Below are 15395 nucleotides of genomic sequence, written 5' to 3' on the forward strand. Positions count from 1 at the left end.
CGTCTGTAGTCTCAGCTACTTGGGAGGCCGAGGCGAGTGGTTCACTTGAGTCTGGATGTTGAAGTGAGCCGTGATTGCACCAGTGCACTCCAGCCTGGGCATTAAAATGAGACCCTGTCTCAAAAAACAAAACAAAGAGACTGGAGAATTACTAAAAAAAGGACACAAGAGCTCAAAAAATACACCATTCTGGGAGGTTTTTTGTTGTTGTTGTTGTTGTTTTTGAGATGGAGTTTTGCTCTTGTCACCCAGGCTAGAGTGCAGTGGCACCATCTCCTCTCACTGTAGCTCTGCCTTCCGGGTTCAAGCAGTTCTCCTGCCTCAGACTTCTGAAGAGCTGAGATTACAGATGTTGGTCACCATGCCCGGCTAATTTTTGTATTTTTAGTAGAGACGGGGTTTCCCCACATTGGCCAGGCTGGTCTTGAACTCCTGATCTCAGGTGATCTGCCTGCCTCAGCCTCCCAAAATGCTGGGACCACAGGCGTGAGCCAATGCACCTGGCTTTTTTTTTTTTTTTTTGAGACAGAGTCTGGCTGTGTCGCCCAGATTGGGGTGCAGTGGCGCGATCTCGGCTCACTGCAAGCTCCGCCTCCCGGGTTCACGCCATTCTCCTGCCTCAGCCTCCGAGTAGCTGGGACTACAGGTGCCCACCACCACGCCAGGCTAGTTTTTTGTATTTTTGGTAGAGACGGGGTTTCACCATGTTAGCCAGGTTGGTCTCGATCTCCTGACCTCGTGATCCACCCGCCTCAGCCTCCCAAAGTGCTGGGATTACAGGCTTGAGCCACCGTGCCCGGCCAACACCTGGCTTTTTTTTTGACATAGAATCTTGCTCTGTTGCCCAGGCTGGAGTGCAGTAGTACAATCTTGGCTCACTGCAACCTCTGCCTCCCAGCTTCAAGCGATTCTCCTGCCTCTGCCTCCTGAGTAGCTGGGATTACAGGTGCCCGCCACCACACACGGCTAATTTTTGTATTTTTGGTAGAGATGGGGTTTTGCCATTTTGGACAGTCTGGTCTTGAACTCCTGACCTCAGGTGATCCACCCACCTAGGCCTCCCAAAGTGCTGGGATTACAGGCATGAGCCATCACTCCTGGCCTGGGAGTTTTGACTAAGTTTGTAGCTGTATACTTTAGGCCCTAAGGGCATTACTGTTTTATAGCACAATGTAGTTAATTAATGTGCTCATAATGGTGACTCATAACGCCAGGTTAAATGATTTTTTTATATCTCCCAGAGAAGTATTTTTCAATCGGCGGGTCATGACCCCTTAGTAGATTGTGAAATTACATTAGTGGATTATGACAAGCATTTTTAGAAAAATGAATAGGAAGTGTTAGGACACACTGCATTATTGAAATAATTGTTTTTGAGATGGCGTTTCACTCTTAGTTACCGAGGCTGGAGTGCAGTGGCCCAATCTGCCTCCTGGATTCAAGCAGTTCTCGTGCCTCAGCCTCCTGATTAGCTGGGATTACAGACATGGGCCACCACGCCTGGCTAATTTTGTAGTTTAGTAGAGACAGGGTTTCTCCTTGTTGGTTAGGCTGGTCTCGAACTCCTGACCTCAGGTGATCCACCTTCCTCGGCCTTCCAAAGTGCTGGGATTACAGGCGTGAGCTATCATGCCTGACCTAATTTTTGTATTTTTAGTAGAGATGGGGTTTCACCATGTTGGCCAGGATGGTCTTGATCTCTTGACCTTGTAATCCACCTGCCTCGGCTTCCCAAAGTGCTGGGATTACAGGTGTGAGCCACTGCGCCCAGCTGCCAAGAATTGTTTTAAGCTTTGGTTTGAGTTAATGTATATATACTGCATTGTAATTCAAAATCTAGTTTTTGGCCAACTCTAGGCACATTGCCTATGGACTAGTCCTGCTCTGCCTTGAGCAGCAATGGTTCAATTAATTTTTTTTTTTTTCTTCCTTTTTTTGAGACAGGGTCTTTGTCACCAAGGCTAGAATGCAGTGGTGCAGTCTCGGCTCACTGCAACCTCTGTCTCCTGGGCTCAAGCGATCCTCCCACCTCAGCCTCCTGAGTGACTGGGACTACAGGAGCACGCCCCCATGCCTGGCTAATTTTTGTATTTTTTGTAGAGATGGGGTTTTGCCATGTTGTTCAGGCTGGTCTTGAACTCTGGAGCTCAGGTGATCCACCCACCTTGGCATTCAGAAATGCTGGGATTACAGGGATGTGCCACCGCACCTAGCCCAAAATTTTTTAAAGTAATTTTTTATTGATACGTCAGAAAGTTACTGCTTTAGAGCTACAGAAATGCAGTTAAAGGTTTGAGGAAGAGTTTTGAGGTTATATCTAAGCTAGGGTTGTCAGATTTGGCAAATAAAAATACAAGACACTCAGTTAAATTTGAATTTTTGATGAACATTGACTAATTTTTTAGTATAGTTGTGTATCAAATTGCATAGAAGAAAGTTACTTATCTAAAGTTGAAATTTAACTGAGCATCTTGTATTTTATCTGGCAGCTCCAGTCTAAGCTGGAATCATGGCTCACTCTTTTTTTTTTTTTTTTTTTTCCCAGTCGTAGTCTTGCTCTGTTGCCCAGGCTGGAGTGCAATGGTGTGATCTTGGCTCACTGCAACCTCAGCCTCCTGGGTTCAAGTGATTCTCCTGCCTCAGTCTCCCAAATAGTTGGGATTACAAGGACCCACCACCATGCCCAGCTAATTTTTGTGTTTTTAGTAGAGACAGGGTTTTGCCATGTTGTTCAGGCTGGTCTTGAACTCCTGACCTCAGGTGGTCTGCCCGCCTCGGCCTCCCAACGTGTTGGGATTACAGGCATCAGCTACCGCTCCCGGCCATGGTTCACTCTTTAGTAATTAAATTTAAGTTCTATGAAAGCAGGAACTTTGTTTTATTCACTATTGATTGTATCCCTGTTTCTTGGATGGTTGGCACTTACTACTTGGTCAGAAGTTTGGGCAAGTTACTCAGCCACTCTCAGGCTTAGTTTATTTATTAAAAGAGAAAGAATTCCTTCCTTGGCTGGGCACGGTGGCTCATGCCTGTAATCCCAGCACTTTGGGAGGCCGTGGCGGGCGGATCATGAGGTCAGGAGATCAAGACCAACCTGGCCAACATGGTGAAAACTCATCTCTACTAAAATACAAAAAATTAGCTGGGCGTGGTGGTATGCATCTGTAGTCCTGGCTACTTGGGAGGCTGAGGCAGGGGAATCGCTTGAACCCCGGAGGTGGAGGTTGCAGTGAGCCGAGATCGCGCCACTGCACTCCAGCCTGGGTGACAGAGCGAGTCTCTGTCTCGAAAAAAAAACAAAACAAAAAGGGAAACAATACCTTCTTTATAAGGTGAGATACTAAAGTCTTAATATTTTCTGTTTTTATGTATTCATTTTTTGAGATGGGATCTTGCTTTATTGCCCAGGTTGGAGTACAGTATTGCGATCATGGCTTATTGCAGCCTCAAGTGATCCTCCCGTCTCAGCCTCCTGAGTAGCTGGGACCACAGGCACATGCACCATTACACCCTTCAATTTTTTTTTTTGTTTTCTTGTTTTGTTTTGGAGACACTGTCTCGCTCTGTCACCCAGGCTGGAGTGCGGTGGTGCAATTTCTGCTCACTCCAACCTCCACCTCCCGAGTTCAAGCAGTTCTCATGCTTCATCCTCCTGAGTAGCTTGGTAACACATGCGTGCACCATCATGCCTGGTTAATTTTTTGTATTTTTAGTAGAGACAGGGTCTTACCATGTTGCCCAGGTTGGCCTCAAACTCTTGAGCTCAAGTGATCTGCCTGCCTTGGCCTCCCAAAGTGCTGCTCCCTACAATTTAAAAAATTTTTTGTAGAGACAGTCTCACTGTTACCCAGGCTGGTTTTGAACTTCTGCCCTCAAGTAGTCCTCTTGCCTTGGCCTCCCAAAGTGTTGGGGTTAAGGCTGTGAGCCAGCACACTCAGCCTAGATTATTCTTATGTTCTGTTCTTGGCACATAGTAGATGTTCAACAATGTAGAGTCAAACACATTTGGAGTTGAAATGACTCTGGTGTTTGTTTTGTTTTGTTTTTTAACCAGAAACACGAGCACTTTATTGAATGCCATTGTAGAAAAGTGTGTGAGGATAAAGGGCTGATACAGGACTTGGCTTTGGGGGCAGGGCGAGGAATGGAAGGTGGAGTATGTGGGATTCAGATCATGGGCAGAGCTCCTGGCCTAGATGATGCCTCCTGATCTATTGATAGACATGAAAGATCAACACTAGGATGATGATGAGCAGAATGGTCATGATGATGTGCACAGTCAGGTCCCAGATGTTCAGGCACTTGGCGGTGGAGGTGTAGGCCTGGGCCCTGGTCAGGTCGCCAACCATTTTCCTGTCCCTAGACTTCACAGAGTAGACCAGTGCTATGAAGCCCAGGCAGCAGGAGTTCATGAAGTAGGTGTTGAACAGGGACCAGACAACATGGTCGGGCATGGAGTTCTCGCTGTGGATGTAGATCATGGTGGACATCAGGGGAGCATGGTTGTGGGGCACCCCCAGCACAGCCACCTCTTGCTCCTCCTTGAGCATCTCATAGTTAGGGGGATGGCCGATGTTGGTGGGAGTGAAGAGGTTTGGACAGTGTGGTTCATGGTGTCCAGGGAAGACCAGCTGTGGTCGGGTTGCTGGGCTGGTTCTCAGTGGGCCCCTTCCTTTGCCTGATAGTTTGGATTTCTCTGGCTCTGGTGGTTTTTTAGTACTCATTCTATTTACAGGTGAATAAATTGAGACCAAGAGGGTTATTTGCCAGAGTGTCTCATCATTGGCTGCATAACTGACATTAGAATCTGATGTACTTCTATTTCTAATACATCGCTTTTTTTTTTTTTTTTTTTTTTTTTTTTTGAGATGGAGTCTCGCTCTGTTGCCGAGACTGGAGTGCCATGGTGCAATCTTGACTCATTGCAACCTCCCTCTCCCAGGTTCAAGCTATTCCCCTGTCTTAGCCTCCCAAGTAGCTGGTACTACAGGCGCCTGCCACCATGGTCAGCTAAGTTTTATATTTTAGTAGAGACGGGGTATCAACATGTTGGCCAGGCTGGTCTCGAACTCATGACCTTAGGTGATCCACCTGCCTCGGCCTCCCAAAGTGCTGGGATTACAGTCATCAGCCACCACGCCTGGCCTTTCACTGTCATTTTTCTTTTGCTTCATCCTTCCTTTCCTTTCTTCTTTTCTCCCCTCCCTGCTGCCTCCTCCCCTCACTCCCTCCCCCCCTTCCTTCCTTTCTCTACCTCTTTTTATTTCTTCTTTTATTTTTCTTTCTCTGTCTCTCCCACCCCTTCCTCTCTCCCCCACCCCCCACCTACTCTTTCCCCCTCCCGTTTTGTTCCTAAGAGACAGGGTCTTATTATGTTGCTCAGGCTGACCTTTAACTCCTGAGCTCAGATGATTCTGCCTCCTGAGTAGCTGGGACTACACCCACCTCACATTGTCATCTTTTGTTTTTTTGGAGACAGAGTCTTTCTCTGTTGCTCAGGGTGGAGTGTAGTGGCACGATCATAGCTTACTGTAACTGTGTAACCTCGAATTCTTGGGCTCAAGCATTCATCCCACCTCAGCTTGCTGAGTACCTGGCCTGGGGCTACAGGTGTGTATCACCATGTCCAGCTAATTTCTCCCCCCCCCCGCCCCCCGAGACAGGATCTTGCTCTGTTGCCCAGGCTGGTGTCGAACTCCTGGGCTCAAGTGAACCTCCTACCTTGGCTTTCCAAAGTGTTGGAAGGGATTACAGGCATGAGCCACTGCACCCAGCCTCCTCTTTCTTCCCATTTAACTCCTAACCACACCGAACTTTCTGTCTGCAGAGAGGAGCATTGGTCAACAGTTCACAAAATGGCTAGGCATGATGGCGTGCACCCATAGTCCCAGCTACTTGGGGAGCTGAGGTGGGAGGATCGCTGGAGCCTGGGAGTTCAAGGCGCTGGGCAACACAGCAAGATGTCATCTCTGGCCGGGCCTGGTGGCTCACACCTGTAATCCCAGCACTTTGGGAGGCTGAGGTGGGTGGATCACCGGAGGTCAGGAGTTCAAGACCAGCCTGGCCAACATGGTGAGACCCCCATGTCTACTAAAAATACAAAAATTAGCTGGGCACAGTGGCGTGCTCCTGTAATCCCAGCTACTCGAGGGGGCTGAGACAGGAGAATCGCTTGAACCCAGGAGGCAGAGGTTGCAGTGAGCCAAGATCGAGCCACTGCACTCCAGCCTGGGTGACATAGTGAGACTCTGTCTCAAAATAAAAGAAAGTCATCTGTACTATTGCATGTTACTCAGTAGTTTCTTTCTCTTTATTGTTGAGTAGTAGTCTATTATATGCATGTACCAGTTTTTTCATCTACTGGTGGACATTGAGTTAGCAGGTTTTGGCTATTAAAAATAAAGCTGGAGGCCAGGTGCGATGTCTCACGCCTATAGTCCCAGCACTTTGGGAGGCCGAGGCAGGCGGATCATCTAAGGTTGGGAGTTTGAGACCAGCCTGACTGACATGGAGAAACCCCATCTCTACTAAAAATATGAAGTTAGCCAGGCGTGGTGGCGCATGCCTGTAAACCCAGCCAGGAGGCTGAGGCAATAGAATTGCTTGAACCCGGGAGGTGGAGGTTGCAGTCAACTGAGATTGCACCATTGCACACTCCAGCCTGGGCAACAAGAGCGAAACTCTTGTCTCAAAAAAAAAAAGAAAGACAAAAATAAAGCTGGTGTGAATATTTATGTACAAGTTTTGTGTGAACATATGATTTTATTTCTCTTGGTTGGCATGCATGGAAATGAGATTGCTGGGTTTTGTGGAAAGTGTTTATTTTTCCAGGGTACATATAATCCTGTGAGTGTTTATTTAATTTCAAAAGTAATTGCTAAACTGTTTGCTAAAGTGACTGTACTATATTTTCTTCCCCTAACAGTGTATTAATTTTTTTTTTTTTTTTTTTTGAGACAGGGTCTTGCTCTGTCACCCAGGGTGGAGTGCAGTGGTGCGATATTGTCTTACTGCAACATTGACCTCCTGGGCTCAAGTGATCCTCCTGCCTCAGCCTCCTGGCTGGGACCACAGGTGTGTACCACCACACCTGGTAATTTGCTTTGATTTTTAGTAGAGAAGAGGTCTCACTATGTTGCCCTGACTGGTGTTGAACTCTTGGGCTCAAGTGATTCGTCTACCTCAGCCTCCCAAAGTGCTGGGATTACACGAGTGAACCACTGTGCCTGGCCTCATTGTGGGTTTCTTTTGCATTTCCCTAATGCAAAGTGATATTGAGCATCTTTTCATGTGTTTATTTGACATTCATACCATCTTTGGTGATGAGAAACTGTGTTTATGCATTGCTTAATGATGGGGATGTGTTGTGAGAAATTTTTTAGGTGATCACATCATTGTGCAAATATAGAGTATACTTACACAAGCCTAGATGGTATACCTACTACACACATAGGCTGTGGTACACAGTATTACTCTTAGGCTACAAATCTATATAGCATGGTACTGTACTGAATATTGTTGGCAGTGGTAACATAATGTTAAGTATTTATGTATCTAAACATATCTAAACATAGAAAAGGTAAGTAAAAATACAGCATAGAAGATAGAAGTGGTATATCTGAATAGGTCACTTACCATGAATGGAGCTTGCAGGACAGGAAGTTGCTTGGGATGAATCATTGTATGAGTGGTGTGTGAATGTGCAGGCCTAGGACATTACTGTATACTACCATAGATGAACACTGTACAGTTAGGATACACTAAATTGATAAATACCTTTCTTAGTTTGTTTTTTGAGACAGAGTCTTGCTCTGTCGCCCAGGCTGGAATGCAGTGGCATTATCTCCGCTCACTGCAGTCTCGGCCTCCCAGGTTCAAGCGACTATTCTGCCTCAGCCTCCTGAATAGCTGGGATTACAGGTGTGTGCCACCACACCCGACTAATTTTTGTGTTTTTAGTAGAGATGGGGTTTCACCATGTTGGCCAGGCTGGTCTCGAACTTCTGACCTCAGGTGATCCATCTGCTGCGGCCTCCCAAAGTGCTGGGATTTCAGACGTGAGCCACCGCACCCGGCCAGAGATGAGGTCTTGCTGTGTTGCCCAGGGCGTTGAACTCCTGGGCTCCAGCAATCCTTCCACCTCAGCTTCTCAAGAAGCTGGGACTGTGGGTGCACACCATCATGCCTAGCCGTTTTGTGAACTCTTGACCAGTACTCTCTGCAGACAGAAAGTTCAGTGTGGTTAGGAGTTAAGACTTGTAACCTCTGACTTCAAGTGATCTACCCACCTTGACCTCCCAAAGTGCTGGGATTACAGGTGTGAGCCACTGTGCCTGGTCAAAAATACCTTTCTTTAAGAATAAATTTAATTTAACTTACTAGTTGATCATTGTATATAGGTCTGTTGTTAACTGAAACATGCAGTGCATGTCTTTATTTGGGATCTGACTTATGTGGAAGTATTTGCATTATCTTCCTTCTAGATTTAGAGCATCTTGACAATAGGAACAAGTGCCTTGTACAACTTTGTATGCTTAGTAAGTTATCAATTTGCTGTGGCCAGGTGCAGTGGCTCACGCCTTTAATAATCCCAGCACTTTGGGAGGCCGAGGCGGGCAGATCCCCTGAGGTCAGGAGTTCAAGACCAGCGTGGCCAACATGGTGAAAACCCGTGTTTGTTTGTTTGTTTATTTATTTATTTTTGAGATGGAGTTCACTCTGTCGCCCAGGCTGGAGTGCAGTGGCGCAATCTCGGCTCACTGCAACTTCCGACTCCTGGTTTCACGCCATCTCCTGCCTCAGCAGGAGTGGGACTACAGCCACCTGCCACCACGCCCGGCTAATTTTTTGTATTTTTAGTAGAGACTGGGTTTCACTGTGTTAGCCAGGATGGTCTCAATCTCCTGACCTTGTGATCCACCCGCCTCGGCCTCCCGAAGTGCTGAAATTACAGGCATGAGCCACTGCGCCTGGCCTACCCTGTGTATATTAAAAATACAGAAATTGGCTATTTGTGGTGGCACACCTATAGTCTCAGTGACTCAGAAGGTTGAGGCAGGAGATTCTCTTGAACCTAGGAGGCAGTGAGCAGAGATCGTGCCAGGGGACTTCAGCCTGGGCGACAGAACGAGACTGCGTCTCAAAATAATAATAATAATTTGTTGAATATGTGACTATTGGTTTTATTTTTATTTTTATTTTTTGAGCTGGAGTCTCGCTGTGTTGCCCAGGCTGAAGTACAGTGGTGTGCAGTGGTGCAATCTTAGCTCACTGCAACCTCTGCCTCCTAGGTTCAGGTGATTCTTCTGTTTCAGCCTCCCGAGTAGCTGAGACTACAGGCATGCACTCCTGTGCCTGACTAATTTTTGTATTTTTAGTAGAAATGGGGTTTCACCATGTTGGTCAGCCTTGTCTCGAACTCCTAGTCTCAAGTGATCTGCCTACCTCGACCTTCCAAAGAGGTGGGATTATAGGTGTGAGCCATGGTGCCCAGCCAGACTATTGGTTTTGTTTTGTTTTACTTTATTTTATTTTACTTTATTTATTTTAAGATGGAGTTTGTTTCTCTCTTGTCGCCCAGGCTGGAGTGCAGTGGCATGATCTCAGCTTACTGCAACCTCCGCCTCCCAGGTTCAAGCGATTCTCCTGCCTCAGCCTCCTAAGTAGCTGGGATTACAGGCGCCCACCACCGTGCCTTGCTAATTTTTGTATTTTCAGTAGAAATGGGGTTTCACCATCTTGGCCAGACTGTTCTCAAACTCCTGACCTAGTGATCCACCCACCTCAGCCTCCCAAAGTGCTGGGATTACGGGCGTGAACCATCGTGCCCGGCTGTTGGTTTTATTATTAGGCAGTAGGAGTTGACCCTGTCAAGAAAAAGCTGTCATGTAGAAAGCATGGCATTTAGAGGCATACCACGTTTAATTCCCTACCCTTTTTTTTATTTTTGGTATACCTCCTGCTTGTGAGGCTTGGGAATACAGTAGTGAATAAGCCAGATGAGGTCTCTCTCTTTCTGGAGCTTATGTGATAGTATAGACTAGACAGAAAGTTCACATTACCCCTGCCACCTTATGGTATTGAGGTGTTTGAGATGGTACTGTTTACTTCTGCCTCATAAAATCTTAAAAGGAGTTCTTTTAGATGAAGAGAAAAACAAAACAAAACAAAACCAGAAAAAAGAAAAACCATCTGAAGAATGGGTCTGGGTCATGTCTGTAAACCTCCCCACGCCATGGGGAGACTGAAGTGGGAAGGGTCAGGAGTTCAAGACCAGGCTGAGAAACATAACAAGATCCCATCTCTACAAAAAATATTTTTTAATTAATGGGGGATGGCAGCACACACCTGTAATTTCAGCTACTCACGAGGCTGAAGCGAGAGGATTGTTTGAGCCCAGGAGTTCAAGATTGCAGAAGCTATGGTCACATCACTGCGCTCCAGCCCCTCTCATCAGCAGTCTGGTATGTTGCTAAGGGTCTTGTTCTTTTTAGTGCTTCAGGGACAGCCACTGGCTAGGCACAAAAATAAGTATGTTTGAGAAGCTTTCTGACCTCAGCTTGTAAAAATTGATTAGGGTCATAATTAAAAAGGAGGGAAACAGGATTGAGTGGACCGGGCCCTACCCTGAGTTTATTCTCCCAGGGCATACATAATCTCATGTGATTACCACATAGCCCTGTTAGATCATCCGTTATCCTGTCCCCATTTTACCCATGAGGAAATGAAGGCCCAGAGAGGTTAAGTGACCTATTCAGATTCACTCAGAAAGTGGCAGAGACGGAATGAATGAGTTACTATCATTGTGTTTTGGATCTCTGAAAGGTATATGCAAGTGAGAACAGGACAAGAAAACTAGTGATGGTATTAAAAAATGTTATGATTAGTTTCTTTTAATCAGTCAGGAACTTGAGTCACTAGCTTCTCTGGGTGAAGGACTATACTTCAACAATGTGAAAAATGGAAAGAAATGAGGAATTTTCGCTAGATGCAGTGGCTCACACCTATAATTCTAGCACTTTGGGAGGCCAAGGGAAGAGGACTGTTTGAGCTCAGGAATTCAAGACCAGCCTAGGCAACATAGTGAGGTCCCATCTCTACAAAAATAAATTAGCTGGGCATGGTGGTGGATGTCTATAGTCTCAGCTACTTGGGAGGCTGAGTCAGGAGGGTCACTTGAACCCAGGAATTCGAGGTTGCAGTGAGCTATGATTGAGCCACTGTTTACCATCCCAGGTGACAGAGACCCTATCCCCCCACTGCCAAAAAAAAGGGAAGAAATAAAGAAAACGAGGAATTTACATTTGTGACAGATAGGGAATTTAGTTATTCATAGTCTATAAATGCTATAGGAAGTCTCCATACTTTTTTTTTTTTTGGAGACAGAGTCTTGCTCTGTTGCCCAGGCTAGAGTGCAGTGGTGCGATCTCGGCTCACTACAAGCCCTGTCTCGGGTTCACACCATTCTCCTGCCTCCGCCTCCCGAGTAGCTGGGACTACAGGCGCCCGCCACCGCACCCAGCTAATTTTTTGTATTTTTAGTAGAGGCGGGGTTTCACCGTGGTCTCGATCTTCTGACCTCGTGATCTGCCTGCCTTGGCCTCCCAAAGTGCTGGGATTACAGGCGTGAACCACCGCACCCGGCTGGAAGTCTCCATACTTTTTAACCCAATCTAAAAGGGTGAGGAAATATATAAGAATGTCTATTGATTATTAAAATTTTTTCTATATAAAACATTTTAGGAAAAAACTAGCATTTCTGAGCCAAGTGGTAGTAGTGGCCATTTTTTCTGAAGAAAAAAACCACATTTAGCTATCTATGATGTGAAAAGAGATGATGAACATTTTATTTATGTAATAAATGTTATGTAATAAAATAAATACCATTTATTGTGTGCCTATTAGGTTTCAGGAGAGCTGTGCCAAGAGCATTACTTGTATATCTTTTAAGTCTTATAACAGCCCAGCCTGTCGGACTGGTAGGGCCATATCCTTTTTACAGATGAGGAAGTGATGGATATGAGAAATTAAGGAAATTGCCCTTAGGTCAAAGAGATAGGAAGTGACAAAGCTGAGATTTTTAACCTTGTGAGATTTCAAAGTCTTTGCTTTTTAATAACTGTTCCACTGCCTGTAATATAGAGATATGACAAAAGCCACTAAAAATTAGTGAAGAAGACTGAGAGCAGTCGCTTACGCCTGTAATCCCAGCACTTCGAGGGGCTGAGGCGGGTGGATCACCTGAGGTCAGGAATTTGAGACCAGCCTGGCCAACATGACTAAACCCCATCTCTACTAAAAATACAAAAAAATTAGCCAGGCGTGGTGGCAGGCACCTGTAATCTCAGCTACTTGGCAGACTGAGGCAAGGAGAATCTCTTGAACCTGGGAGGTGAAGGTTGCAGTGAGCTGAGATTGCTCCATTGCACTCCAGCCTGGGCGACAAAGCAAGACTCCATCTCAAAAACAAAAACAAAAAAAAAAAAACAATGAAGAAAACAATCCAGTCAATATTGTCCACCATAAAATTTCTTCTGTCAACCATGCTTTAGTCCTGGCAGTTCTCTGTCAGTGAGTTTCAGTCAAAAAGTTTATTTATAATTCTTTTTTTTTTTTTTTTTTTTAATTTTGAAATTTGGAAACAGCATCATAAATGATGGTTAGTTTTCTGCAGCTGCCTATTTTGGCAGATAGTCCATTGTTACTCATAATTAATTTGAACTAAAAGTAGTGTTGTACGATATCATGGGCTGTGAATGTGTTTGCGACTTGATCTAAGAACCCACACACCACTTAGGATGTTTTTGTAGGAAAATTAGAGTATGGAACTCACTTGCCCACGTTTTCCCTGTCTCAGTCCATTTTGGTAGGCTGCAAAGTCTGGGGCTAGAAGGACACTGAACAAGACTTCAGTACGTGTTAGTCTTCCAGAGGGAATGAATGTAATAGTTGAGGAAATAATTTCTTTCCTCTGTGGCTTTATGCAAATTCCTGGCTATACTGTTATTTATTTGGGCCAAACAATAATAACAGGTGGTTGTACATTTTATTGTTAATTACTACGATACATTGATTTTATCCATGGGTTTAGCCTAGCCTACCTTTTGCTGTTAGGCTTCAACTCTACTTGTGTTGGGTAACCCCTCTGCTTAAAAATCACCCTATTCCCAAGCCTGAGGGAGTCTTCTCCACAGCTTTCTATGACCTAATCCAAGGCCTGGCAAACTTCATAAAGGGCCAGATAGTAAATTTGTGTTTTGTTTTGTTTTGTGTTGTTTTGAGATGGAGTTTTGCTCTTGTTGCCCAGGCTGGAGTGCATTGGTGCCATCTTGGCCCACTGCAGCCTCTGCCTCCCGGGTTCAAGCGATTCTCCTGCCTCAGCCTCTCAAGTAGCTGGGGTTATAGGCATGTGCCACCATGCTCGACTGATTTTTTTTGTATTTAATAGAGATGGGGTTGATTCACCATTTTGGTCAGGCTGGTCTCAAACTCCTGACCTCAGATGATCCACCTGCCTCAGCCTCCCAAAGTGCTGGGATTACAGGTGTGAACCACCGTGCCCAGCCCGATAGTTAATATTTTAGGCTTTGCAGGCCATATATAGTCCCCTTTTTGTGAGTGCATGTTTTTCTTTACATACTTTAAAAGCTCTTTTTTTTTTGGAGACAGTATCTTGCTCTGTTGCCCAAGCTGGAGTGCAGTGGTACAATCTTGACTCACTGTAGCCTCTGCCTCCTGGGGTCAGGCGATTCTCCTGTCTCAGCTTCCTGAGTAGCTGGGATTACAGGTGCATGCTACCATGCCCGGCTAATTTTTGTATTTTTAGTAAAGATGGGGTTTCGCCATGTTGGCCAGGCTGGTCTCCTGATCTCAGGTAATCTGCCCACCTCCACTTCCCAAAGTACTGGGATTACAGGCGTGAGCCACCGCGCCTGACCTAAAAGCTCTTTACAGTGTAAAAAATGTTCTGAGCTTTAAGCCATATAAAAATAGGCCATAGGCCCATGGGCATTTGCTGACCCCTGGTAGAACTCCATTTTACCTTTCTGATCATGTTTCCCATTAACTCTTCAAAAATAAGACCTCCATTTAAATCAAGATGGTCTCCTTCCTCACTGCTTGTGGAGGTTCAGTGCCCAGCGTCTGCCTCTTGCTTGCTTCTCCATCCTTGTTCTGCCATTCGAGATCCTCATACTTACCCTTTAAGATCTAGCCCAAATCTTCCATGAAACTAATTCTAATAATTAAAAAAGAGTTCCTGGCCGGGCGCGGTGGCTCAAGCCTGTAATCCCAGCACTTTGGGAGGCCGAGACGGGCGGATCACAAGGTCAGGAGATCGAGACCATCCTGGCTAACACGGCGAAACCCCGTCTCTACTAAAAACACAAAAAATTAGCCTGGCGAGGTGGCGGCGCCTGTAGTCCCAGCTACTCGGGAGGCTGAGGCAGGAGAATGGCGGGAACCCGGGAGGCGGAGCTTGCAGTGAGCTGAGATCTGGCCACTGCACTCCAGCCTGGGCGACAGAGCGAGACTCCATATCAAAAAAAAAAAAAAAAAAAAAAAGTTCCTGTAGAACTTAACCTTATCTGGTACAAGTTAGCTTTCTTATTCAATAGTAGCTTACTATAAATTACAAGAATAAAAAGATTACCATTTTCCCTCACACTGTTTTATGGAGAATGCCTAAAGTTATTTTTTCTTTTTACAGGTCAGTATTCCTATTTCGCATCCTAATCCCTTTTCCCAAATCTGAATTTTGGAATTGGAAGCTTGTGTTTGAGATCGTTATGATTTGACTTCTTTATTGTACACAGGAGCAGGGACTTTTTTTTTTTTTTTTGAGACGGAGTCTCGCTCTGTCGCCCAGGCTGGAGTGCAGTGGCGCGATCTCGGCTCACTGCAAGCTCCGCCTCCCGGGTTCACGCCATTCTCCTGCCTCAGCCTCCCGAGTAGCTGGGACTACAGGCGCCCGCCGCCTCGCCCGGCTAATTTTTTGCATTTTTAGTAGAGACGGGGTTTCACAGTGTTAGCCAGGATGGTCTCGATCTCCTGACCTTGTGATCCACCCGCCTTGGCCTCCCAAAGTGCTGGGATTACAGGCGTGAGCCACCGCGCCCGGCCAAGGAGCAGGGACTTTACAACTAGTATTCGCATCCCTGCTGCTTCATATTTGGTGATGTAAGGCGAGTTATTTTCACTTAGCTTAAGTTTCTTCCCCTGTAAAAAGGGGATGGAAGAGGATTAAATGAATTAAACGTGTAACACGCTTAAATCAGTGTCTGGCAAATAATAAGTGCTCAGTAACTTTTAGCTGTCCTTATTAGCGTGTTTGGAAACCAGTAGTAACTACACCAGCAAGTTAAGGTTGAAAAGTGGTATTGATGGGCTTGGGGTAG

At 45.7% G+C, this 15395-nt stretch overlaps 1 protein-coding gene and 1 pseudogene across 6 annotated transcripts in view; one reads left to right on the top strand and one right to left on the bottom strand.

Annotated features, from left to right (window-relative positions):
• LOC105493406 (ataxin 2) overlaps positions 1 to 15395 on the top strand; it is a 155411-nt gene that overhangs the window by 14417 nt on the left and 125599 nt on the right. The window lies entirely within an intron of this gene.
• On the bottom strand, positions 4094 to 4612 carry LOC105493405 (interferon-induced transmembrane protein 3 pseudogene; annotated as a pseudogene).

Source organism: Macaca nemestrina, chromosome 10, assembly GCF_043159975.1.
Source record: "Macaca nemestrina isolate mMacNem1 chromosome 10, mMacNem.hap1, whole genome shotgun sequence".
Classification (NCBI taxonomy): Eukaryota; Metazoa; Chordata; class Mammalia; order Primates; family Cercopithecidae; genus Macaca; species Macaca nemestrina.